This window comes from Lissotriton helveticus, chromosome 7 (assembly GCF_964261635.1).
Source record: "Lissotriton helveticus chromosome 7, aLisHel1.1, whole genome shotgun sequence".
In the NCBI taxonomy this organism is placed as follows: domain Eukaryota; kingdom Metazoa; phylum Chordata; class Amphibia; order Caudata; family Salamandridae; genus Lissotriton; species Lissotriton helveticus.
The window spans coordinates 182,915,398-182,940,926 of record NC_136068.1 but is presented as its reverse complement, the minus strand read 5'-3'; positions in this window follow the sequence as shown (position 1 = coordinate 182,940,926).

Here is a 25,529-nt window from a genome sequence, read left to right as displayed (position 1 = left end):
ACACTGCCGATCCTTTGTTTTCTATGCCTCTGCATGGTCTGCTTAAATCTGCTTCTGCCCTGGGCAAAGCTACTGTTACTTTTTGCTTTGATCGATGTTGTGTTGTTGGAGATGTTTCCATCACACCTCTGATGCCAACCCCAATGTTGGTACTGCCCTGGCTGTTCTTCGATTGTGCCTTCTTCCCCTTTTGGGGCTTATAGCCATTTTTCATCTTTCGTCTCTTCTTGAACATGGACTCCTTGCCCTCCCACTCTGGGTTGGTCCTTACGGAGATTTGTGAGCTCTGGGAATTCTTTTCCAGGCAGTTTTTCCCTAGATTCTCATGAGCACGAATACTGTTCCAACCCCTTGGGCGGGTCACTCTCCCTCACACAAAAATCATACCAATTATGATTTCTGGTGATGTCAATACCCTTACTTATGTTGTCAAATAGCTTTCTTTCAGGGAACACCTCATCCCATGCTCTCTGACCTTTTCTTTTCTTTCTAGCCCACATCCTTGCTAGGCTTTAGGCACTACCTCTCCATCCTTTACTTCTGTTCCTTGCACTGGTTTCTTGGTTTGGTTTGGACCTTCACTTGCGGCGTTGGTCTCTTCATGCTAGTTCCTCCGTCTTGTCCGCTGCTTTGGACAGGTCCCTTCCCAGTCTGAAATTCTTCCTTCAGATGGGGACTAGTTATCTGCATAAGCCTCCCTGTGTTGGCTTTGAACCACTTGACCCTACTACAGTTCTCCATAGTGGTCTTATTTTTCTATTCTAGCGAGATTCTTTTCTCCCCTGTAGTTTTTCTTTTTACCGGTTTCCTGTTTTTTTCTACTTTTCCTTTTATACGAGGCCATGTAGTTGGTTGTAAGCTCGCTGTTCAGTTCTGGTCCATGCCAGACGTGGTGGCCGTTTACATGTGTCTTTCTTGGACACCTGCTATACAGTTTTTCTTCTGTCTATGTATTGGTTTATACATATGTACATGTATCTCTATATATCTGGGGCTGCAGCTTGTTATGTATGTGTTTTTTCATGCATAGATATATATATATATATATATATATTTCCATATCTTTTATACCTTACTTTGTTAGGTATCTCTGTAGTGAGTGATCTTCTCCTGGAGTGTGTTTCTGCTTACATTATCACTCTCTTCTTCGTACCCTGGGGAGACCTCCACATGTTGTTGCTTGGCTCTTTCTCTCTCAGCTCTTCCACTCCCCCGAGGATATTACTTGAAACAAGTCCAAGCCGGTCCCTTCTCTCTCTGATCATGCGTGGTCTGGGGTCTTAATTGTTGTTATTGTTTGCAATGCTTCTCTTATACTATTAGTTGGTGCTCTCTGCACTGCTTGCTTCTATGGCTAGGAGCTTTGACTCAGTAGTTTTAGCTACTGTCCTTGGCCTTCCGTTCCATTTTCTTGGGCTGGTTGCCTTTAAAGGGAATGATGTACTATTATTTCTCTATGGTCTGTTCTTCCCTACTCCTCTTTATTCTTCTGCTACGGTATCTTCTTTCCGTGTTTTTGCACAAGTTGCTGCTTCAGTTACGTATGTGCTTCTCCTCAATGTTTCTGGTGAGATGTCTTCTCCCTCGCTTTCCTTCCTGGCAGCTGGTCTCTTTTTCCTTCTTATTTCAGACCGCTATGTCTAATTTGGGGATCTTTCCTATGATCATGTTCGCAGACCCACCCCTGGGGATGGTATTGCTTGGGTGTCTCAAAGGTAAGGAATCTGCGGCTAGACATCTCTACCAGATGAATAAGTTACTTACCTTTGGTAACTCCTTATCTGGTAGAGACAAAATCTAGCCGCAGATTCCTTACCAACCCATCCATCCTCTCTGCGAACTGATTCTCTCTTTCTCAAAGGAAAAAAGTAATTTTATATATATATATATATATATATATGTATATATATATATATATATATATATATATTATAATGGCATTGCGGAGTCATGGTACTTTTGTAATGAAAGTATGCGGAGTGATGGTATGCGGAAAGAAAGTTGCAGAATAATGGGTGTTTACCCTCCCCCGGTAAATACATTGGTGGCACGGCGGCCCACATCTCCAGCAACATACTCATATTTTTTCACCACCGATTTGAAAAATGCACAGGTCTCTCTCATTGATGGCCAGCATCGACATACACTTTTAGACACACCTCCTGCCACAAGTTCTAGAATTGCGAACTTTAAAGCTGGGGAGCTACGTTCGAATCTCGGCATCAGCTCAACATCCTGTGATTCCAGGCAAATCGCTTTGTCTCCCCGTGCCTACCACAAATGAATGTGTTCTTCTGTAATGTAAATTGTGCTCATGCCATGTTGTCGAGTTCGCGCTATATAATATGCAAGGAAAAATAAAATAGGTAAACTCGAGTTCACACACTACTGAAAGCGCACTCTTAAGTGCATCAGCAGTGCATTGTGAATCGGAGCGTTTCACAGGCCTGTCACAGATAAGAAATGCTATCAAAACGAAATCCTACAAAACAATATACTACTGGCCGGCAGCTATTCATACCCGGACAACGACGGGACGGGCTGCTAGTGTATATATATATATATATATATATATATATATATATATATATATATACATATATAAAAACACTAACCATTTTGAATATTTATTATTTGAGAGTGAGGCAAAGAAACCACTTTTCTCATCCCATCCTAATTTTATCCCCTGCAAAGGCCCACATTTATCCAGATTCCGATCGCACGGTGGCGCATTAAACTCCAACAATCTTCAATTATAAATGTAACAAATTTAAAGCGCCGGGTGCTAAAGTGCGCTAAAGAGTATATCAATACTTCTGATTGCAAGCTTCTATAATATAGCAGAATAGATAATAAACAGTAAAAGTTACAATTTGAGCAGATCCCTACATATACTTATTAAATAGTGCAAAGTGTGTGAGATGGCGGCATTAGTAATAAAAAAATGGCAGGTTGGGCAAGTCGCCACGGCTATTTATTACAAAGTGCAAGGTGCAATGATACTAAGGTGCCAGGTGCCTAAGATATAACAATTGTCAGTCCTCACAATACAGTCCTATTTTGAATACATAGTCACTAAATGATTAATAAATTGAACAAAGACAAGAATATAAGTTGCTTCATTCAAAGTGCTTAGTGCAAATATCAGGTAGAATACCTATGTATTAAATCCAATCTGAAACAGGCTTCCATATTTTGAATCTCTTCTTTTTAGCCCTGCTTCCTTTGCGCCTATAAATAGCCTTTTCTAGGTTGTATATAGCCAATAGCCGTGCCACCCATTGTTGAATTGAAGGGGGTCGGGTCCAGCCAGGACTATGCTATACATAACCTACACACCATCATTGCTATTATTAAAATCGCACCTCCTTCTCTTTCCATTAGGCTGGTTATTCCTAGCAAAATTGCTGTTGCATCCAGCTCGACCTGCAGCTGTAATTTCTCCCTTAAAAACCCCTCTATATATTTAATCAGGGGGACTAGCTTGTCACAGGTCGCAAACATGTGGATTATGTCCGCCTTGTGCAGAGAGCAGTAGACTCCCTTTCCGTCGCTCCATTTTGCTATTCTGTTTGGAGTGTAATAAAGCCCGAAGCATGTCTTATAAAACTGGACTTGGAGTTTGGCTGGTATTAAAATTGTCTGGGTATTTAGGAATATCTTTTGGAACGTGGCCCCGAAATCTCTAATCTTTCTTGCCATTTATTGGAACATATTTCCATGTCCTCTTTGGAGCGCTCGTTTAGAAGCTTATAGATAGTCCCAATTCTAGGGGGGATGGGCAGAGTCATTCTGTCCACCAATTCACTTCTCTCGAGCTGGTCCATCTTGCCCTCATTTTTTTTGTAAAAAGTCCCTAATCTGCAGATATTTAAAGAAATCCCTATGTGTAAGGCCACATTTAGCTTTTAATTCCATATATGATCTAATACCCTCCTGAGAATGAAAACAACCTAGCTGTTTAATACCCAGTTCACACCAGGTCTTAAAAGGTGCGTCATTAAAAATATCTGGTAGATTTCTGTTCTGCCATAATGGAGTGTAATAGTTGAGCCTTTCTATTCCATTTAGGCGCTGTATTGCCACCCAGATTTTAAAAGCCGTAAGTAGTGTCTTAAACCGGACTCTTTTGTAATACCCATAGCTTAGCTGATGCCGAAGGCATCCCCACACATCACAACCAATCACCTGATCCCATGGAGTGAGAGATTTAGATTGTATTGTGCTATTATCGATGCCCAAAAGAGTATCAATGTGCGTAAGTGAGGTTGCCCACCAATATAACTTCAGGTTAGGGAGGGCTAGGCCACCGCGCTCCCTGGGCAGCGATAAAAATGTATACGCTCTTCTTGGCCGGGAATAAGACCAAATACATTGTGCAAAAAATATTTTCAAATTTTTTAAGCCAAAAATTTGTAAAACCAAGCGGTATTGCTCTAAAAAAAAACAATTTTGTAAAATAAATCATTTTGATTATATTGGTTCTGACAAAGAGGGTTAGATGTAGGTGGTCCTAATTTTTAATGCTTTCTTGGTTTCCTGCACACAGTTCTCCACATTTTCATTGACCACCTGATCCAGATCTGAATTGATTTTAACCCCCAAATAGGTGGATTTTTTTAACCACCCGCTTATCGTTACAAGTAATACATTCAATAACTACTTTTTGGGTTTTCTTCCAGTTTAGGGCATAGCCTGAATTAAGCCATGTTTTCGTGCCTCCTCTTCTATTGCCCCCATGGCCTGTTCTGGGTGAGGAGTTACAATGGCTAAGTCATCCGCATAGGCCAGAATTTACTCTCATGATTATTTCTCACTTCTGGGGGAATGTTGTGGGCTGCAGCAAGTTGTTTAAGAAAGGGGTCTATATACAAGGCAAATAGAAGAGTTGAGCAGGGGCACCCCTGCCGTATCCCCTCGTGATTTTCAGTGGTTGAATTATTTCGCTATTTATAAGTACCCTAGCTTCCGGGTCTTTATACGTGACTTGAACTGGTCTTATAAACCTATTCACAATCTCTTTCTTTTACATTGCCATCTATCAAAAAGGCCAGGACACCCTATTAAACGCCTTTTAGGCATCTAAAAAAATGGCCGCCATAGGGTCTCCTGACACTTGGTTTACATCGAATAGGGTGATGACTCTTCGGATGCGCTCAATAGTTCCCTTACCGGGTATAAAACCATGCTGTCCCTCAAATGCCATTTTACCGATAACCTGCAAGAGTCGTGTGGCCATTACTTTAGAGTAAATCTTAACATCCCCATTAATTAAAGTTATAGGGCGGTAAGAGCCCAACTCCTGCACAAGGTTATCTTTTTGGGGAAAGACTACCATTTTGGCCAGCGCCCAGGTTCTTGGTGGTGCAACCCCTTCTGCTGTCTGAAGAAACACAGATGTCAAAGTTTCTTTAAGTTTCTCCTTAAAGATTTTGTAGAATTCTGTGGGGAGTAAGTCGGGCCCTGCCGCTTTCCCCCTGGGAAGATTTGACATTGCCTCTTCAATTTCTTTCCACACAATTGGGGACGCTAACGTCTCCCTCTCATCTTGCATCAGAACCTCCATCTTGCAGGCATCTAAATATCTGCCTATTTGGACTGCCACATCCCATTCCACTCTACCCACATCCTCCATATAAAGTGATTGGTAAAATCTAAAAAAGGCTCCCCATAAATCGTTAGACTCTGTTACCCGCCCCAATACAGGATAGTTTATTGACAAAATCTTGCTGCTTCTCACCTCTGATCTTGTTCTGACGGCCAATAAATGACCCACCTTCTCCTCACATTCATAGTCTTCCTCCCTATGAGCTGATGCCTTATATAGAGCTTTACTTAATAGTTCCCCTTGGATTCCTGCCTTTTCTAGGGCCATCTCCTCTCGTGCTTCTTCTATCCCCCAATTTTGTCTTAGGGCCTCAACTACTTTTTCCTCTGCCTGGACTAGTTTTTGCAGTCTAATGCTCCTAAGATTTTTTTCCACTTTCCTTTTCCTGCTTGTATTGTCTCGCCTCTCACTCCTGCCTTTAAGGTGTCCCATACCACTCCCAGTGATGCCGACCCCAAATTTCTCTGTAGAAAGTCAGGTATCCATTCTTTTAGGTGTCCTACATATTCTTCGTCTAGTAGGAGGGCTCTCTCAAAGGTCCATGCCAAAGCTTTCTCGGTGGAACCTCCCTGCTCCAGCTGCAATACCAGTGGGCTGTGGTTGGATAGCACTCTAGGTTGCCGAATAATACTACTTCCTCCCAACAGTGTAGAGAAGGCAAAGAAGTAATCTAACCGAACATGCTCCTGGTGTGGGGCAGAGTAATAGGTAAACCCATGCTCCTCGGGCCTCTTTAAAGACCATACATCCACCAAGCCATGTACCTGGCATAGATTACACAGCGCTTGTCAAACCCTTGGCTTCCTATCCTTATATCTTTGATCTTGTACCCATTTGAAGTCGATATAGATGTTCAAATCTCCACACGTGATTAATGGCAATGGCCAGTGTGCCAGTTTGTTAGTTATCAATTCCAATAGGGACTAAGCGTCCACATTACTGCCATAAACCGAGCATAGGGTGAAATTTGGCAGCTCTGGGGCCCTCCCGTTTGTAATGACCCATTGGCCTAGCCCATCCAAACGTGTTTTCACAAATCGAATTGATCTCTTCTGAGATAGAAATGTGACCCCCCTTGTGTGGGTTCCCTGCGTCGTGGCCCCAACCACAGTGTAGCCAAGATATTTCAATAAATCTTTATGTGACGCATCCAGGTGGGTCTCTTGCAAGCAGACAATGTCTGCTTGCAACAATTGTAGTCCTTGCGCCACTACTTAAAACATTTTTTTAACACAAATTTTATTAAGCTTTTCGGATATTTCATGCACATTATACATTTCAAAAAAGGTTTTCAATTTTTTTTATACCTCAGTGTACATATCTTCTCATTGTTCCATACACTTACAGCATTTTCTAGATTTTCAGTGACATATATCAATTTACGTCCACGTTAATTATGCATTCACAAACCATATGTATTTCAATAATCGATAGCAGTGTGTTCAACTTTAATTTTATAACCTCCCACAACCCCCTCCCACTGTATAACCCACCCCACAAACAGTCCCCCCCAAAAACGTTTGCTGCTGTGGTTTAATCACCCCCTTGCAAGTGTATAGTACTACTGGGTAATCACGTCCGATATCTGAGGGAAGGGTAAGAGGAGGGGAGGGATAGCGGGAAAGGGGGGGAATGAGGGAGAAGATGGAGACAACTATAAGAGTCAGAGTTACTGTAATATTGGGAATCAGCCATTATCGATATGGTCATCCAGTACATCCTGGGATCCTCCAGTACCTCCTCCGTTTCTGCTTTGAAGTGCTCTACCAGTTGTGCCCAGTCTAGGGAGATTGGTCTTTTTCTCAACCTTCTATATTCCTCACGTTGAAGCCCTTCCCTTTCCGCCACAGCCCATCAAATAACTTCCTCCCTCCCTTTGCCTTCTCGCGGTGCTGTGCCGGATGTTGATCAATCTTTCAGCAAGCATCAGGGCTAAGCCCGCAAAGCGGCGTAGTAACGTTGCCTTCTTGGGGAGAGGGAATAGGCCCTGAAGGCAGGCCTCTATAGTATCCCAAGGTGAGCGCTCCGTCAGTAATGATAGGCTCCGAGTAACCTCCGACCAAAACCTCCCCATTACAGGACAGGACCATAACATGTCAATAAAGTCAGCAATATGATTAGAACATCTTGGGCAGTCAGAAGAGGCAGTGGGGTACATTTTCTGTATTGCCATTGGGGTGAGGTAAGCCCTGTGTAATATTAATAGCTGTATTTTTTTCAGTCGGAAATTGCGGGAGACCCACCTAGGGTGTTCCAACACTAAGGCCCATTCTCTATCCTCCAATTCCCTTACTAGTACTGTTTCCCATTTTTGCAGAAGAAGCAGTAGGGGCGTACTCAGATGTTCCCTCAACCCTCGGTATAGCCACCTAACAAGGTGGCATCCATGCCCCATTATGTGAATGATCTTCAACTATTGAAAGGTGGGAGGTTCTTTCGGATCCACCAAGCAATATTTCTGAATGAATTGCGCAATTGCTGCATGCGTGAGGAATAAGGTTTCTGGTACTGCATTAGTGCGCACAAATTCATTGTGGGGCATCAGGTTACCATCTAAGAATAGCTCACCGATCGTCTCTGTACTGGCCTGTGTCCAACTCCTTAGCCAAGCCATTAACAACATTCCACATCTGGTGGGTAGGCCACAGAGTGGGATATTCAGGGCATATGGGAAAGGTATTTTTGCATATTTTTGTGCCTGTTTCCAATAATGTATTGCTCTCTGCAGGAGAAAAGGGGGAACTTGCATCTTTTCAACACCAGGACATAACAGAGCTTGTAGAGTTCCACGCCAAAAACTGTCAGGAGAATATCCTATTTCAAATAAGTTATGGCCCGCCAACCAATATGCCAGCCACTGTAGTTGCCGAACTATACAATATGCCTTAGAATCTGGAGCCCCCATACCGCCTGTGGTACTCAGAAGCTGCATCTTGGCCAATGCTAATTTATGCCTACCCGTTCCCCAAAGTAAAGATAATAACAAGTTATCTAGGGCCAGATGTAGGTAGAACTTATTTACCGATTCTTAATTACCGAATTTTACCGATTCGGTAATTAAGAATCGGTAAATAAGAAGGGGGGGTATGTAGGAACATCCAGATGTTCCATTTACCGAATCGGTAAATATCTGTGTTTACCGATTCGGTAAATACCGACCGGTAATGCTCCATTCATTCCTAAGCCCATAGGAATGAATGGGGCATTACCGGTCGGTATTTACCGAATCGGTAAATACCGATTTTGACAAGGGTGCAGGGGGTGTCACTTTTACACCCTCTAGCACCCCCAAAAAAGGTTCGGGGGCCATGTGGCAGGCATACCTGCCCTAAGGGCAGGTCTGCCTGTCATATGGCACAGGTGTGCATGCACACATGTGCATGCACACCTGAATCGGTATTTTACCATCAAATTGAATTTGATGGTAAAATACCGAATTTGTAGGTCTTGTGGGACTCAGAAGAGTCCCACCTACATCTCAATTTTACCGATTCTGTAAAAATACCGGTCGGTAAATTTACCGACCGGTATATTTACCGAATCGGTAAAATTACCGAAATGGCCTGTTGCAATCCCCCTACATCTCAAAAGCCAAATACCGGTCGGTAACGGCCGAAATCGGCCGTTACCGACCGGTATTTGGCTACCTACATCTGGGCCCTAGTGTTTTAAAAATCCATGCCGGGAGAACAACAGGGAGGTTCTTCACAAAGTGATAGAGGAGTCTGGGGAGCATGATCATTGTAGACACAGCCAAACAGCCCACCACCGTTAATTGCAAAGCATTCCAAAACCAGATCTGGGAAGGAAGTGAATTAATAGTTCTAACCATATTCCCATCTATAGTGTCCTCACTGGTCCTGTAGATGTGTATTCCTAGATATTTGAAAGTTGTGTGTTCCAATTTGAACTGCATGTGGATAAATTACAAATAGGGTCTATTATAAGTATCGTAATAGGAAAATGCCACCGAATTTGAGGCATTAAGATATAATCGGGATAGTTCCCCGAACCGTGACAATCCGGCAGCTATCACTTGCGTGTCTTTGTTCAAATCGTTAAAATACAGCAGCATGTCATCTGCGTAGAGTGATACAGAATGGATTGTCTCATCTATTGGAATACCTTATGGGACCATAATATGATGCAGGTGTTGTGCTACGGGCTCTAACGCTAGTACAAACCATAAGGGGACAGGGGGCATCCTTGGCATGTTCCAAGATAGACCTGATATGTGGGCGAGATAGTTATCCCAGTCTTGGCACGGGCTGTAGGGTTGGTGTAGAGCAATTTTACCCAATTGCAGTATTCTGGGGTAGCACAAATTTGGCCAACACGGCCAGCATATAAGGCCAACTCAGGGTATCAAAAGCTTGGCATACATCTAGTAATAAACATCCAGCTAACGGTGCTGATGCCGAAGCTGCATGTATCAAGGCATGCAGCTGGCGAATATTTAGTGAGGTGCTGCGTTTGGGTATAAACCCACATTGATCTGTATGTATTAACTTGGGAAGTAAGGGGAGTAATCTAGATGCCAAGATTTTACTAAGTATTTTGTACTCAGTATTAAGGATTGATAAGGGCCTATAGGACGTAAGTTCAGTCGGGGCCTTATCAGGTTTCAACAGGGACGGGACTAAAGCTTCTCTAGTAGTAGGAGACAGCGAGCCTTCAGTAAGTGAGGTAGTGTAAAGTTGTAATAAATTGGGAATTAATGCTGCTGCAAAAGTTAAATAAAATTCAATAGGGAGCCCATCCGAGCCCGGTGTCTTATTAGGGGCTAATGCCCTTATAGCCGTACGGATCTCTGCTGCAGTGATCGGTCTTCCAACTCCTCAACGTTTGAATCTGAAATAGTGGGAAGTTCAATATCTTCAAGGAAACAAGTAGTTGCTTCTGTCATGTCCAGGGAGGGAGCAGTGTACAGATTTGTTGTAGTGTTCCTGAAAGGTTTTATTTATTTCAGCTTTGAAAGTGATCAATGTTCGCTGGGCATTATTTATCGCCAGTATGGGAGTGGGACTTGTTTGGGGTTTAATTAATTGTGCTAACAATGTGCTAGCTCTATCAGCTTCAGCGGGCGTGCAAAGTGTGTGTGTGTGTTCAAGTCGATCGTCCTTAAACGTTCCAACAATTCCGCATACTTTATCCTGGCCTCTTGTAGGTTTTCTGCCCCATCCGCACTTACTTGGGCTGCCACCTCCTTTGCTTGCAGAATATCTTCTAGCTCTGTTATGTCTCTAACCGACTCCCTCCTGAATCCCACCAAGGACTTCACTGAGACTCCCTGTATCTTTACTTTAAAAGCATTCCATTCTAAGGATCTGGTCGTGGCTGTGTCCTCATTTTCTTCAAAATATGTGGTTATAGCTGTAGCCAATGTGGCCAGGAATAACTGATATTCTAAATGTAGAGGCTGCAATTGTCATGTTGGGATAGGCGTGGGGGAACGGCCCCAATTTAGCATTAATTCTATGGGATTATGATCCGACTGCTTAATGGTCGGGGATAAATCTGGTGTACAAAGGAAGTGGTCTAAGCGGGTATGAAACTTGTGCAGGTGGGAATAAAAGGAATATTCCCGCATGTTAACATGCAGGGACCTCCAGACATTGAATAAATGCCATCCCTGTGAGCATCGGGTCAAAGCAGTAGCTTGTGAGTGAGCGTTAGTATTATACAAGGGAGGATGAGAGCGGTCTAGGTACACATCAAACAATGCATTCAAGTCCCCACCTAATATCCATAGGTATTGAGACCAGTCCGAGAGCGTCCGGGATACCCATGATAAAAAAGCATCTTGGTCCACATTTGGATCATAAATGTAACCCAACCCCACCTATTTATCGTCCAATGCCCCCCGTATAAACACACATCTTTCTTGCTCATCTATCTTACTCTCACTGAGGGAGAAGGGGATTCCCGCCCGTATTCAAATTGCAGCCCCCTAGAGAAGGTGGGATAAGCCGTTGTACAAAATGTACCCCTCCAGCGTCTCTGTAATTTCATATTTTCTAATGGTAATAGATGTATCTCCTTTAGATACACTACTCGGGCTTTACGGCAGTGTAGTTGTGTGGCTATTCTATGCCCCTTGTGAATCGTTCCCATATCCCGGACATTCCAGGATATGATAGTATAAGATTTGGCAATCAACATCCCCAGGGCACATTTATAAAAAGGGGATCCACCAATCCATCTCTTTCGTTTGTTTAAAACATTATATCTATATTGCACAGTAATGTATATATTTGCTAACCTGACTTTGGGGTCAGTGTTATGGCCTACATATAAGGCCCACCAATGTTCAATGCCTGCTACATGCAGCAGGGATGTCCCTATTGTTTGATGCCTCAGTAGTGTTGCTTCGCCCTGCGTTAGCCACTGGGGAGGGCGGTGCAGTTTGTTCAAATTTTCAATGCCCAGCTTCCTTACTTTCTTTTGGGCGCCACCTCGGTTATATGCGTCCTACAGATCCGTTGTCTTGCCTCAAGAACATCGCATTGACCCTTCCACAAGTGGATCTCACCTGTACTCGGCCATGCATCTGGTCGCACACTGCCTAGTGCTCCAATTGGCCTCCTCCTCAGATATTACCACCTTGGACCTCAGCCGGGATGCGACCCGCCCAGTCTCAGACAGTGAATCCGATGCGAAATAAAGGTACTCACAATCTGCAGAGATGAGGGTATTTATGCCGGCGCCCAGTTGTGGCTGTAAAGCTGCCCTTCATAAGGAAATCCGGCACAGGCAGGGAAGGGGGGGCTCCAGGCGGAAAGGAAGAAACGAACTGGCGGCTGCACCGCGGGATTTCCAACTTCTGGAGACAGTATCAATATTCGCCTCTGCTGTGTAGGAAATATCCCTGTCGGGGCCCAATTGCTGCGATCCTCTGTAGACCCCACCAGCAGGCCCCACATGGTTTCCAGGGTCCAATATGGGGGGATCTGACGCACCACGCTATGTCTCAATAAGGGCTCCCAGCTCTTTCAGCGATCACCGACGGAGGGCCCCCACTAACCTGCAACTTTATGCTCAACAGGAAGGGCAAGCAGGAAAAGAGAGGCGGCCTCGGGGACCTCTGCGGTATTGCTGTAACTAGTATTCCGGGCCTCTGACTGCTACACATCTCCTCCAGGGGTAGCGCAGGCAAATTGTGGTCACGATCAACTTGGTCCACGATAAAGTCCCCCCGACAGGTCCTCACTCCAGACACACTCGGTAGCAACATATTCCAAGTCACTACCCGGGAGTAATGTTCACTGTGGGGGGGCCAGCAATACAGGTAGACTCCGCTGGTTTGGTGGTCTGAGCGGCACCCCAAATTGAGGGGAAGAGACGGCCACGCATATGGCAAACGGCCCATCTATACTGTCCAGTTAATACCTCCTGCAGTGCCAGGAGAACCCCAGCTCACACCAGGCGATGCTAGTCCCAGCCGAGTACATCAGGGTTTCTTCGGACGATGAGCTCAGGGCCCGGCTGCTGGGCCCAGGTCTGGGGTCTCGCATTTGTGTGCCAGCCGCCTCCAGGCTCCACCGGCCAAGTCCCAGGATAGACCACTGCGTTATAGGCCCCTCCCACTTCTTAGGCCCATTGCCTCACCGGAATCCATCGTAACTCGAAACTCAGTCTCCCGGTCATCCTGGCCACTCGGAGCGTCCGATTCAGCATTCTACCTATGGGCAGTTATTCCCCTGTGTCTCTGCCAGTATTTGGATGTAGCAGGGAATGTCATTTTGCACGAATTAGCTGCCCCGAGCATGTCGCTTAAGCGACCACCATCTTGGGCTGCAAGACACGCCTCCCCTTGTGCCACTACTTGTCTCTTTTTTGCATCATTTAGCCCACAGATGTTCAATGTTGCAATACCTAATCTCCCCATTTTCTTAGTTGTATTTCGTTGCCCCATTTTTCATATTCCTTATATACAAAGAATAACATCCTAACTGCCACCTGTTTCAATACTCTTACCCACCCATGCCCTCCTTTTGTGCACCCGCACCACCATTTATGTGTGCCTCCCCCATCCACCCACCCACCCCTTTCCCACCCTCCCCTAACAAAAAGGCAATCGGGCATTGCCTAATCGATGTACGGCTGACCAACTGCCCCCCATCTACCTCAATATGTGAAATCACAATTTTTTTTCTTAGACTGCACAGTATGTATTACTCCTAGCCTTGTCCATAGTGTTTGTTACTGTACCACTTTTCCCTTTTTTTGTCCTCCCCCCCCCCACCTTTTTTTTATTTAGGAAATATTTTCTCCTCATAATTTTTTTTTCTTAATTTCTTCTACATATTCCTGTGCTTGTACTTCAGAGGTAAAGCTGCGTGTTGTGCCTCCTAAAATTATCTTTAATCTGGCCGGGTTTTGCAGGAAGACCTCTGCTCCAAGTTTCGGGAAAGGAGAAAAGAGTTGCCTCAGACGTCATCGTCTTTCAGCTGTTGCATGTGCGAAATCTGGGCGTACAAAGAACGAGACCCAATTGCTGATCTCAGGAGCGTTGGGACGGGCTTTATCAAATATCATTTGTCCCAACAGAAAGTTACCAATGAAAACAAACATTGCTCTAGGTTTCCCATCAGCGTTCTGCGCTTGTATTCTCCTGAATAACTGGAAGCGATGGGCCCTCTGTATTTCCATATCCCATTCCCAGCTTGATTGTTCAGAAAATGCATTGTTTAGGAGTTTTACCATGTAGCTTCTGGGGTCACTTCCCTCTAGGCCTTCCCGTATCCCTAAAAAGCACAGGTTGTTTCTCCTCTGACGGTTTTCATAATCTTCCAATTTGGTCATGACATCAAGCAGCGCCTTGTTCCGTACCTTGCATCTTAATCGATTCCATATCAGCTTCCAGTGCCTCAGTCCGCATCTCAAATGAGGTTATACGATCCGTAATTTTCTCACATGTTTTATTCAATTTGTGGATTACGGTTTGGGCTTTTTTTACGGCAATCCTGGCACTGCATCCCTCATTTCTACTTTCTTCCTGTATTTGCTGAATTGATATTAAAATGGTCGATAGGGAAGGTTCTTCAATTCCAGCCATCTCGTCTCTTTTCTCATTTTGGGTCCAAACCTGTGTGTCAAAGTAATCCCATTTGAGTTATTTTCTAGTGCTTTTTTTAAGGCTTCCTTTCCGATTTTTCATTTCATTCCTTGATTTTTTCTTTTGCATTGATTGGGAGGGGGAGCTGGAGCGGTCTTCTGAGATAGATTCCCCGTTTGATGACCTATCCTCCAGTTCTGATACCTCGGACGCTTCAGTTAATGAATAGAATGTTCCACCCCCATGGCTTTCTGGTGACAAGATGCCAGCTTGTGCCGTCAGATTTTTAGATATTTCTGCGCCTAGGGGTGTTGTCGGGGTCTTCTCCATCACAGTTTCCTCCTCATGGCCAGCCTCCTTGACGTAGATCCCATCTACCTTGGATGTTGACTGAGTTTGCTCTTCTGTTCCTAGTTCCCCCCCCCACCCCAGTTAATTCATACATTAGGCTGACTGGGCGGAGGGGGTTCCCTGTCGAGGAGCTCCTGGCTCCTTCTCACCCCCCTGCAGCCTCCTTCCCTTGCTGTGTCTCCTCTGTTAATGTCCTGTCGCCCCCTTCCTCCAGCACATTGCTTTTCTCCAGGGTAGTCATTGAAAGATTTGCAAACACTGAGGCGACCGTTGGGTGGGCAGGCTCCCCCTCTACTTGCAGTTTGTTTTTTAATACTGGCATCGCGCTTCGCCTTACTGGTCCCGCTGCGTTGCTTCAGTTCCAGAGGAGCTCCATTGCAATCCGGTTGGCTGCCTCTGCTGTTGCCGGGAGCGGCTGAAATTCGCTCTCTTGCTGTTCTCCCGTCTTTCGAGGCCATCCGGTGGGTCAGTAATTTCCTCGCCTGCTGCCGGGTATTCCATTTGAATTGAAATAGATATTCCACAAACGCGGCCGCAGTGAGCCATAATACAAGCTCCAGTGCCTCCCGCCACCAGCTGCGTGCTGTGCTGTTCACCGGCTCTCTCAGGCAGGGCAGTCGCTTACTGAGCATTCAATCCATCGAGGGAGATGGAGGAAACTGCGGCTGCAGTTAGTCTCCTGCCATCTTTGCCACTCCGTTGCAGTTGGATTCTGCCCAGGCACACTGTTTCCATTGCAGTTTGTATACGTGAATTTGTGTTTTAGAGCAGAAAGAAGTGGTAGAAGGAACATCCAGTGGATGACATGATCATGGAAGGTTAAAACATTGAGTAAGAATAAATTTCCTTGTATATAAATAGCATGAAGCGACCTCTTCGAGGTTGGGGGGGAATGAAATGTGTGCTCTAAAGGTATGCCAATGATGTCACATAGGCATTTGCTGGATCTGGGGATGGCATTTGTGTGGTTAAGAAGGTTGATAGTGAGTGAGGGGGTGGGACTGTAGAGCTGTGTTTGTCATGGAATGTAATAGCTATGCATTTTACTTAAGTGTGTAGGTGTGCATTGGAAGATTAGACACATTCAGAGAGACTGGGAAGCTCACACATATGTTACCTGAGGAGCAGCCCTGTGTACTCCACCACCCTAGTATGTGATGTAGCGAAGAAAAGATCTCCATTCCAGAGAACCCTGAACCTGGATAGGGCCCCTTAAGAGTTTAAAAGTCACCCTCGTGTACCCATTGGATAGATGACTAGCACAAGACCTTGTCCAAGCCACTGGCTTACACGTTCCTCAGAGCCAGCCTGGTCTTCTTTAGGGAGCATATAGTGCAAGAGACAGAAAAACTCAAACCTACTGACTTCCGCCTGGAGTATAAATAGGTGACAGGCTGTGGGTTACCATCATTAGGGCACCAAACCTCAGTGGATGAGGTGGGGTAGAAAGTACTAAGGCACTCCAGAGATGTAGTATCTCCCACCCAAAACCTAGAGTAGCTAAGATCTCAGCATGGGATTCCAAGCACAGGCGGACATTTAGTGGACTCTCAGTGGCCTTATGAGGAATGGACCTTACACCTACTCCTAGATGCTATGGCAACTTACTGCTAATTGTTGCAAGTCCTAGAGGTACTGCGTGTGAGGGTGGAGGTGCCCAAGCCTTTAGGAAGGAAGAGAAAGTTTGTAGAGAGCATATAGTGCAAGAGACAGAAAAACTCAAACCTACTGACTTCGTGTACCCATTGGATAGATGACTAGCACAAGACCTTGTCCAAGCCACTGGCTTACACGTTCCTCAGAGCCAGCCTGGTCTTCTTTAGGGAGCATATAGTGCAAGAGACAGAAAAACTCAAACCTACTGACTTCCGCCTGGAGTATAAATAGGTGACAGGCTGTGGGTTACCATCATTAGGGCACCAAACCTCAGTGGATGAGGTGGGGTAGAAAGTACTAAGGCACTCCAGAGATGTAGTATCTCCCACCCAAAACCTAGAGTAGCTAAGATCTCAGCATGGGATTCCAAGCACAGGCGGACATTTAGTGGACTCTCAGTGGCCTTATGAGGAATGGACCTTACACCTACTCCTAGATGCTATGGCAACTTACTGCTAATTGTTGCAAGTCCTAGAGGTACTGCGTGTGAGGGTGGAGGTGCCCAAGCCTTTAGGAAGGAAGAGAAAGTTTGTAGAGATACCTCATTACTTCATGTTTGGGAGTGAGTAACAAGGGTTTGATAGTATGACATAAAAAAGGTGTGTTTTTATCTTTCAATTGCCTATCCCAAATGGCCGTGGAAGATGGTAACTGTTGGAAATGGCCCTTTCAAGGGTGCTTTCCCTCATCTTTTTGCTTTTCTCCTTTCCAGCTTTCTGCTTCTCTGAATGCTATCCTTAGGATGCAACCTGCTGTGCAGGGTCAAAGCGATGAGCTTGTCATATGCATCCAGTGGATCAATTTATATACGACTGGCTGATTCGAGTTAGCTGCAAGTCCCTTGTCATGGAGTAAGACCTATGCCAGGGGGCACGTAGCTCGAATGTGCTCTGTCAGCCTGCTGAACTGGTGGTGCCATCCATGGAGGTAACTCATTATTTGTGCAACACGTTTGCCCTGTTCGGCCTGTGTACATGGATTACTGTTATTCATCTTGCCATTTTCAAAGCTGTGTGCTAAGTTTCTGCATGTCTCCTTCTTTATCTGAGTTCTCTCGAGTGATAGAGTGTGCTGTTGGGAAGAGGTCGGACGTGTGTGTGAGTGTGTTGCATGCAAGGGTCATGAATGGCACTGGGTGATGTGTTAAGTATGACACCGCCTGCTTCTCACCTTGGATTAGCATGATGGAATGTAGGAAAAGGTTGTCTAGCATTATTTCCTATGGGCAGGATAGTAACAGTATGGTATTTGGTACGTATAAGTTCGTAATGGCCAATCCTCTCCGGTAGTGGGAGTAGGTTCAACATTACGGTGATGCAAATGTCACTTTGGGAAAGTGGGCATTTCGATGTGCGTGGCTCTGCGTGGCAGCCTGTCTCCTAGTTCACAAGTGGGTGCATTCCTGGTAGAGGGCCATAATCTGGGGGTTCATGGGAAACTGTGGACCTCCGACTCTGAAGGTCCTTTCTGGGAGAGTTACGTGGGGTGGAACTGGCACCTGGATTCTAAGAGATAGGGTCTTGGCCCCACTAAAGACTGTGATCAAACCTCCCAGGGCAGGGCAGGACAACATTTAGAGAGGCCCTGTGCATTTCAAAGGTGGCCATTTGAACTGATCGTATTTTCAAAGGCCATGGTGGGTGTAACTACTGGGGCTTCAGCCTTCAAAAGTAGAGACATTTTTGGCTTTGAAACCATACTACGCTGGTCAGATACTGGGACACTGACACAAGGAATCATTAGGGCAGGAGGGACTGCAACTGGACTATCTGCAGACTAGTGGTGGCTTGGAGCTTGTCGTGTTCCAAGAAGGGGACTATCACTTGATGGATTTTATCTGGACGCTGCTGGCCTACAGCTTATGCCAACTGTTGTGGTCAGAGTCTGTTAATACACTCCGAAAGTCGGCCAGCTGGCCTCCTGTCCATGAGATCCCAGTGACACAAAGAATCTCACTGTCTCTACAAAATCGTAAGGACTGCACTGGGTGCGGTGGAGGCAGGTGGAAGTGATCGTGGATGGGACAAGGACCGTCCTAACATACACCATCATCTCACTGTGCAAGAGGAGTGTGTGCACAAAGATCAGCAGCCATCCGAGGTGTCGGGACGTGAGGAGTTTGAGGAGTGCGGGGGAAGCTTGCAACCAGGGGGGCCTGTGCTTGCTTGTCCTCCAGAGAATGTGGTGTCCAAAGGGTGTTGGGGGAACCAGAGCCAGGAGCTGAGACTGTCTTTGGCCTCCAGATTGGAAGGATGACAGTGCCTGACATCGTAGTCTCTGTCTGAGGTAGTTGGCTCCCTCTCTCTGGACCCACACCACAGGGTTCTTTGTTTTGAAAAACATCTAGATGGGTCCCAAGGGGTTTTGTATACCTTGTGGGCATCTGCAGCTGACTGCTGGGAGTCTACGACAGGTCACACCTTCGCTTGAGGGTAAAACATTTCTCCAGACGTGGAGCACGCCAGCTTCCTGGGCCATAACCTTTTGTCTAAGGGAGGGGATAGTGATCCTGCCATTCTGCTGGTGCTGTAGAGCAACTGGGGGTTTAATCTGGATGGACGAAACTAAGTAACTGTTTCTTTACGTGATAGGTGGTTCCGATTGTCAACAGGGCCCCAGCAGTGGCAACGTGTATTGTTGGCTGGTGGAGTTGCAAGACTTAGGGGCTGGGTCATGAAGCGTAGTCAGAGACGAGTGAATGATTGACCTTTCTGCAATGGGAAAGTTTGACAAATGCATATAACTGTGAAGTGTGTTCCGTTTTGATTTAATTAGAAGTGTGTGACAATTGCTTCTAATTGTCGTGTGTATATACAATGTATATCTCATTTCTATTTCAGAGTGTGTGTGTAATATAAAGTCTAGTGTTTTTATACATAGGGAGTGGAGTCTTTTTGTGGCGAATTCAGTGTGTTGCGAGGGAGGGTGCTGTGCCAACACTTTACACCTGAGCCCTGAGGATAAGCCTGACTGCTCGGTGCTGAGCTACCAGAGGGTGAGTGCAGGTTATCAGACAAGTGTATCGTACTCATTCCATGTAGAACGGTAGGTTCTGACTGGCTGTGATGTGTCTCGGCCAGCCCGAAACCGCTGGGCCTAACAGTAACCGGTGTAAATAATCTTGAGGGTATGTCACACATGCCACCCAGTTTGTGTGCCATAGTTGCCTGAATGAATTAGTGATGGGGTTTCTGCACTGATAACCAGGTGGCCGCAACACTCTGGCACTCAACTCAGTATGAGTGGCCCCCAAATATTCCTGTTATTGCCCTGCCCCGGAAATAACAGTTACTGGGGGTCACACTAATTCCAGGGGCATGATGATAGGCAATACAGAATTTGGGACTATAAAATGCAGTAATCTGCGTTTCCAAGGTGCCCCCCACATATTTCCCCTCAGTATTTCACGCAGTAACTCGGTTGACTAGGCCCATTTGAATTTATTCGCCACTCAGTCTCAGTGTAATCCGCCAGTGTAAGAGAATATTTACAGATAATGCACATCTTTCTATACATCGCATCAGCTTGTATATCTGCGCAGCAGCCAGTGCCAACCCAGACTTCGAGCCAGAGGGTTCGGGTGTTTTATATTTGGAAAACGAGAGCTGCAGTTTTAATACACACGATAGAAGAAGAGATAAATGTGGTATAGGCAGCTTGTGAAACTGAGTCATCTCCAGAAATAAACTTCCTGGCAGACTGATTGCTTCCGCCACATTTCAAAGCAGGCACCGGTTCCACCAGAGGCTGGTTGAGAAAATACATGAAAAACAGCGCGTGATAACTCCAAATTGCAGCGATAAATTAATGTTGCATTAGAGTCACATGAGCTGTTGCGACACTAGGCACGTCTGAGTGAGATCATCATAGGAACATTCTATGGGTATACACTGACTGGTGCACTCAATGGCCTGTGTTTCACAACAGATTTAGGGCCATATGTACAAGGGAAGTGGCAGAGTGTTTTGTTAGCCTTCTTGGCTTAACTCATGCTCCGCCACTTCTGAAACTAAGGGCTGCACCATATTCACAAGAATGTGGCACACCCCTGCACTTTCCCCTGCGCTGCCGCTAAGTTTAGCACCTTAGCGCCAACGAAGGCACCCTTGCACCATAGTGCAAGGGTATCTGCTCTGGGGAAGATTGTTTATGTACAGGAAGGTGTCCCTTCCTGCACATAAACAATCCTTTTTTAAAAATGCCATTTTGTAACTTCTATGTGTGCAATGCACACATGGAAATTACAAAATGGCATTAAAAAAATTATTGTTTATGTGCAGGAAGGGGGACCTTCCTGTACATAAACTTTCATTGGCCTTTTGCTGTTTTCATGTGTGCTGCACAGCGCAGCACACATGAAAACAGCAAAAACAAGGACAAATTAAGAATTTCTCCTCTTTGCGCCAGGGTAAGACCAGGTTTTCCCTGGTCTTAATTCTGGCACTGAATCCTATTTACGCCACCCTTTTAAATAGGGGGCAGCGTCAGAAAAAATGGGTGTTGCAGTGGAACGCCCCCCGGAACACCCATTGCCATCCACCGTTCACCCTAAGCATAGCATGAAAGGGTGCCTTATTTACAAGGCAGTGTTAAGCCACTATAAGTGGCTTAACACTGCCTTGTACATAAGGCAAAGCCCCTATCGCCACTGGAACGTCAAAAAAAGTGATGTTCCCATGGCGATAGAGGCTTATACATATGACCCTTAGTGTACACGTGCTGGTCTAAGGCTGGTGGTTAGAGATACTGGCAGGGGTCTAAAACTCTCTTCTGTTGTTAGGGGCTGATTTAAAGTCCTAGGGCCTCATTTATGAGAAATGACGCATCGCTGCGTGAAAGCAGCGATGCGTCACTTCTCAGTGCGCACTCCTTGCGACATGATTGATGCGTCATATTTATAATATGACGCATCATGTCGCAAGGAGTTACAGATACGTCAGTATTTCTGACGCATCTGTAGGCGCAAAAGTGACGCATTGCTGGAGTGTGTCACAAAAGTGACGCAACTCCAGCAATGTGTACTTTCACATGGGCTAGTCCCATGTTGTTAGTGCCTGCGTCAGTCTTACGCCTGCCATGAAGCAGGCGTAAGATTTTGACGCATTAGTGGCCAAGAAATGGCGCAGTGAAATCTTATAGATTTCACTGCGTCACTTCCATGACCCTTTCTTGCGTGAAAACGCCCCCCTTGCATACATTATACCTGGCGCAGTTATAATGTGGCGCAGGGTTTTACAAAGTGACGCATCTAGGTAGATGCGTCACTTTGTAAATATGGCGCAACAAGGCGCATTTTTTACGCCACTGGTGCGTCACAAAAAGTGACGCACCGGCGGCGTAAAAAGTGACGCACAGCCTCATAAATGAGGCCCCTAGTTTGCTTAGGGTCCAGCGAATGTTTGGAAGATGCCAAAGTCTTTGGTGAGTTTAGAGCAATAGGTGGCAGTGGAATCCTTCTCCATTCGGCTCGTCGTTTTTTTTAGGTTGACTTCAATCTGTAGTATAAGATCGATTAAAGCTGTATTCATAGTCAGCAGATTAATGACCATGGATAAGGCTACTTTCATATCTTCTGGCAGTCCTTGATAGAAAGCGGTGGTCGAAGTTTCAGGTTGTATGACGGTCCCACGCCATTACCACGCATACAGCTTCAACGCGGTCTTAACCGTGCAAGTCTTAACCACGCATATGGCTTTACCATGCATGCCTTTACAATAAAATATGCATTGTTATGGCATGTATGGCAAAGACATATGCATGGTGTGACCTCACAATATAAATATATATATATGTGTGTGTGTGTTCGTTAAGGTCTGTATATATTTTTACATATATATGTATAAATATATAGTTACAATTTATACATATATCTTTATTTTATATATATATATATATATATACACACACACACACATGCACACACAACTCTAAATAATTTCAAATTTTGTAAAGCGCAACTTATCACCCCTTAGGGTATCACGGCCGTTGGGGAGATTAAGTAAGCTATTGCCCAGAGTCACATGGTGCTAAGCTGAGCTGCCACCAGGGATCGAACCGCAAGCTCTACGCTCTGGAGTCAGCCGCTCTAGTCGCTCTGCCACATCACTCCCGCACAAAAAAATCCCAACCCACCCTAAACTCTAAAAATACACTTGCCACCCCAAAACCAAAACCCACCCTAAACCTTAAAAATTCCCTTACCACTCAAAAAAACCAAACCCACCCTAAAAATTATTTTGCCACTCCAAAATGCGAACCAACCCTAAACCCTAAAAATTCCCTTGCCACCCCAAACCCTAAACATTCCCTTACCACCTAAAAAACCAAACCCACCCTAAAAATTCCCTTACCACGTCAAAACCCAAACCCACCCTATACCCTAATATATATATATATAAAAATATATATATATATATATATATATATATATATATTCCACAACACCAGTCCACCGGCAGTCGAACACAGCAGCGGGTGCCTCCGTCAGGTAGGTGACTCCTTTTCGCCTCGCCAGCAACTTCAAACACACGGAGCACAAGCGGGATTGTTTAACAAAATTAAGGTTTAATGTGGCAAATGCATTTCGGTAATTGTACCTTCCTCAGTGCCAAACCAATTGTTAATGCCCTGTTCAGCCTCCGATATTTAAATCCTCTGTGCATCCTTATTGGTGGGACTTCAGTCCATCTGTAACGGCACCTCCTTCTATAGGTAGCGAGAACGGAAACGGCGGGGACTCAATGTTCCATAATGCACCTTTTTATTCTTTTCCGTTATCGTTATTTGTAAATGTTTAGGCTTTCTCATTGTAATGCCAAATTCGTGTCGTTATCAGCGCGATGTCCATTATTGTCATTTTGAGGCTGAACAGGCTCCCCTCGCTTCCCGCTGATAGTAATGGCACAGACGCTTGCAGGCGACCCTCCTATGAACAGGTCACCTCAGACTCGACTAGTCCGCGTCTTTCTCAGGCAACAAGCTTTGGCCAGCGGGGGTTCAAGCACGCCAACTCAATTCCACAACACCAGTCCACCGGCAGTCGAACACAGCAGCAGGTGCCTCCGTCAGGTAGGTGACTCCTTTTCGCCTCGCCAGCAACTTCAAACACACGGAGCACAAGCGGGATTGTTTAACAAAATTAAGGTTTAATGTGGCAAATGCATTTCGGTAATTGTACCTTCCTCAGTGCCAAACCAATTGTTAATGCCCTGTTCAGCCTCCGATATTTAAATCCTCTCTGCATCCTTATTGGTGGGACTTCAGTCCATCTGTAACGGCACCTCCTTCTATAGGTAGCGAGAACGGAAACGGCGGGGACTCAATGTTCCATAATGCACCTTTTTATTCTTTTCCGTTATCGTTATTTGTAAATGTTTAGGCTTTCTCATTGTAATGCCAAATTTGTGTCGTTATCAGCGCGATGTCCATTATTGTCATTTTGAGGCTGAACAGGCTCCCCTCGCTTCCCGCTGATAGTAATGGCACAGACGCTTGCAGGCGACCCTCCTATGAACAGGTCACCTCAGACTCGACTAGTCCGCGTCTTTCTCAGGCAACAAGCTTTGGCCAGCGGGGGTTCAAGCACGCCAACTCAATTCCACAACACCAGTCCACCGGCAGTCGAACACAGCAGCGGGTGCCTCCGTCAGGTAGGTGACTCCTTTTCGCCTCGCCAGCAACTTCAAACACACGGAGCACAAGCGGGATTGTTTAACAAAATTAAGGTTTAATGTGGCAAATGCATTTCGGTAATTGTACCTTCCTCAGTGCCAAACCAATTGTTAATGCCCTGTTCAGCCTCCGATATTTAAATCCTCTCTGCATCCTTATTGGTGGGACTTCAGTCTATCTGTAACGGCACCTCCTTCTATAGGTAGCGAGAACGGAAACGGCGGGGACTCAATGTTCCATAATGCACCTTTTTATTCTTTTCCGTTATCGTTATTTGTAAATGTTTAGGCTTTCTCATTGTAATGCCAAATTCGTGTCGTTATCAGCGCGATGTCCATTATTGTCATTTTGAGGCTGAACAGGCTCCCCTCGCTTCCCGCTGATAGTAATGGCACAGACGCTTGCAGGCGACCCTCCTATGAACAGGTCACCTCAGACTCGACTAGTCCGCGTCTTTCTAAGGCAACAAGCTTTGGCCAGCGGGGGTTCAAGCACGCCAACTCAATTCCACAACACCAGTCCACCGGCAGTCGAACACAGCAGCGGGTGCCTCCGTCAGGTAGGTGACTCCTTTTCGCCTCGCCAGCAACTTCAAACACACGGAGCACAAGCGGGATTGTTTAACAAAATTAAGGTTTAATGTGGCAAATGCATTTCGGTAATTGTACCTTCCTCAGTGCCAAACCAATTGTTAATGCCCTGTTCAGCCTCCGATATTTAAATCCTCTCTGCATCCTTATTGGTGGGACTTCAGTCCATCTGTAACGGCACCTCCTTCTATAGGTAGCGAGAACGGAAACGGCGGGGACTCAATGTTCCATAATGCACCTTTTTATTCTTTTCCGTTATCGTTATTTGTAAATGTTTAGGCTTTCTCATTGTAATGCCAAATTGGTGTCGTTATCAGCGCGATGTCCATTATTGTCATTTTGAGGCTGAACAGGCTCCCCTCGCTTCCCGCTGATAGTAATGGCACAGACGCTTGCAGGCGACCCTCCTATGAACAGGTCACCTCAGACTCGACTAGTCTAAAAATACACTTGCCACCCCAAAACCCAAACCCACCCTAAACCTTAAAAATTCCCTTACCACTCAAAAAAACCCAACCCACCCTAAAAATTATTTTGCCACTCCAAAATGCGAACCAACCCTAAACCCTAAAAATTCCCTTGCCACCCCAAACCC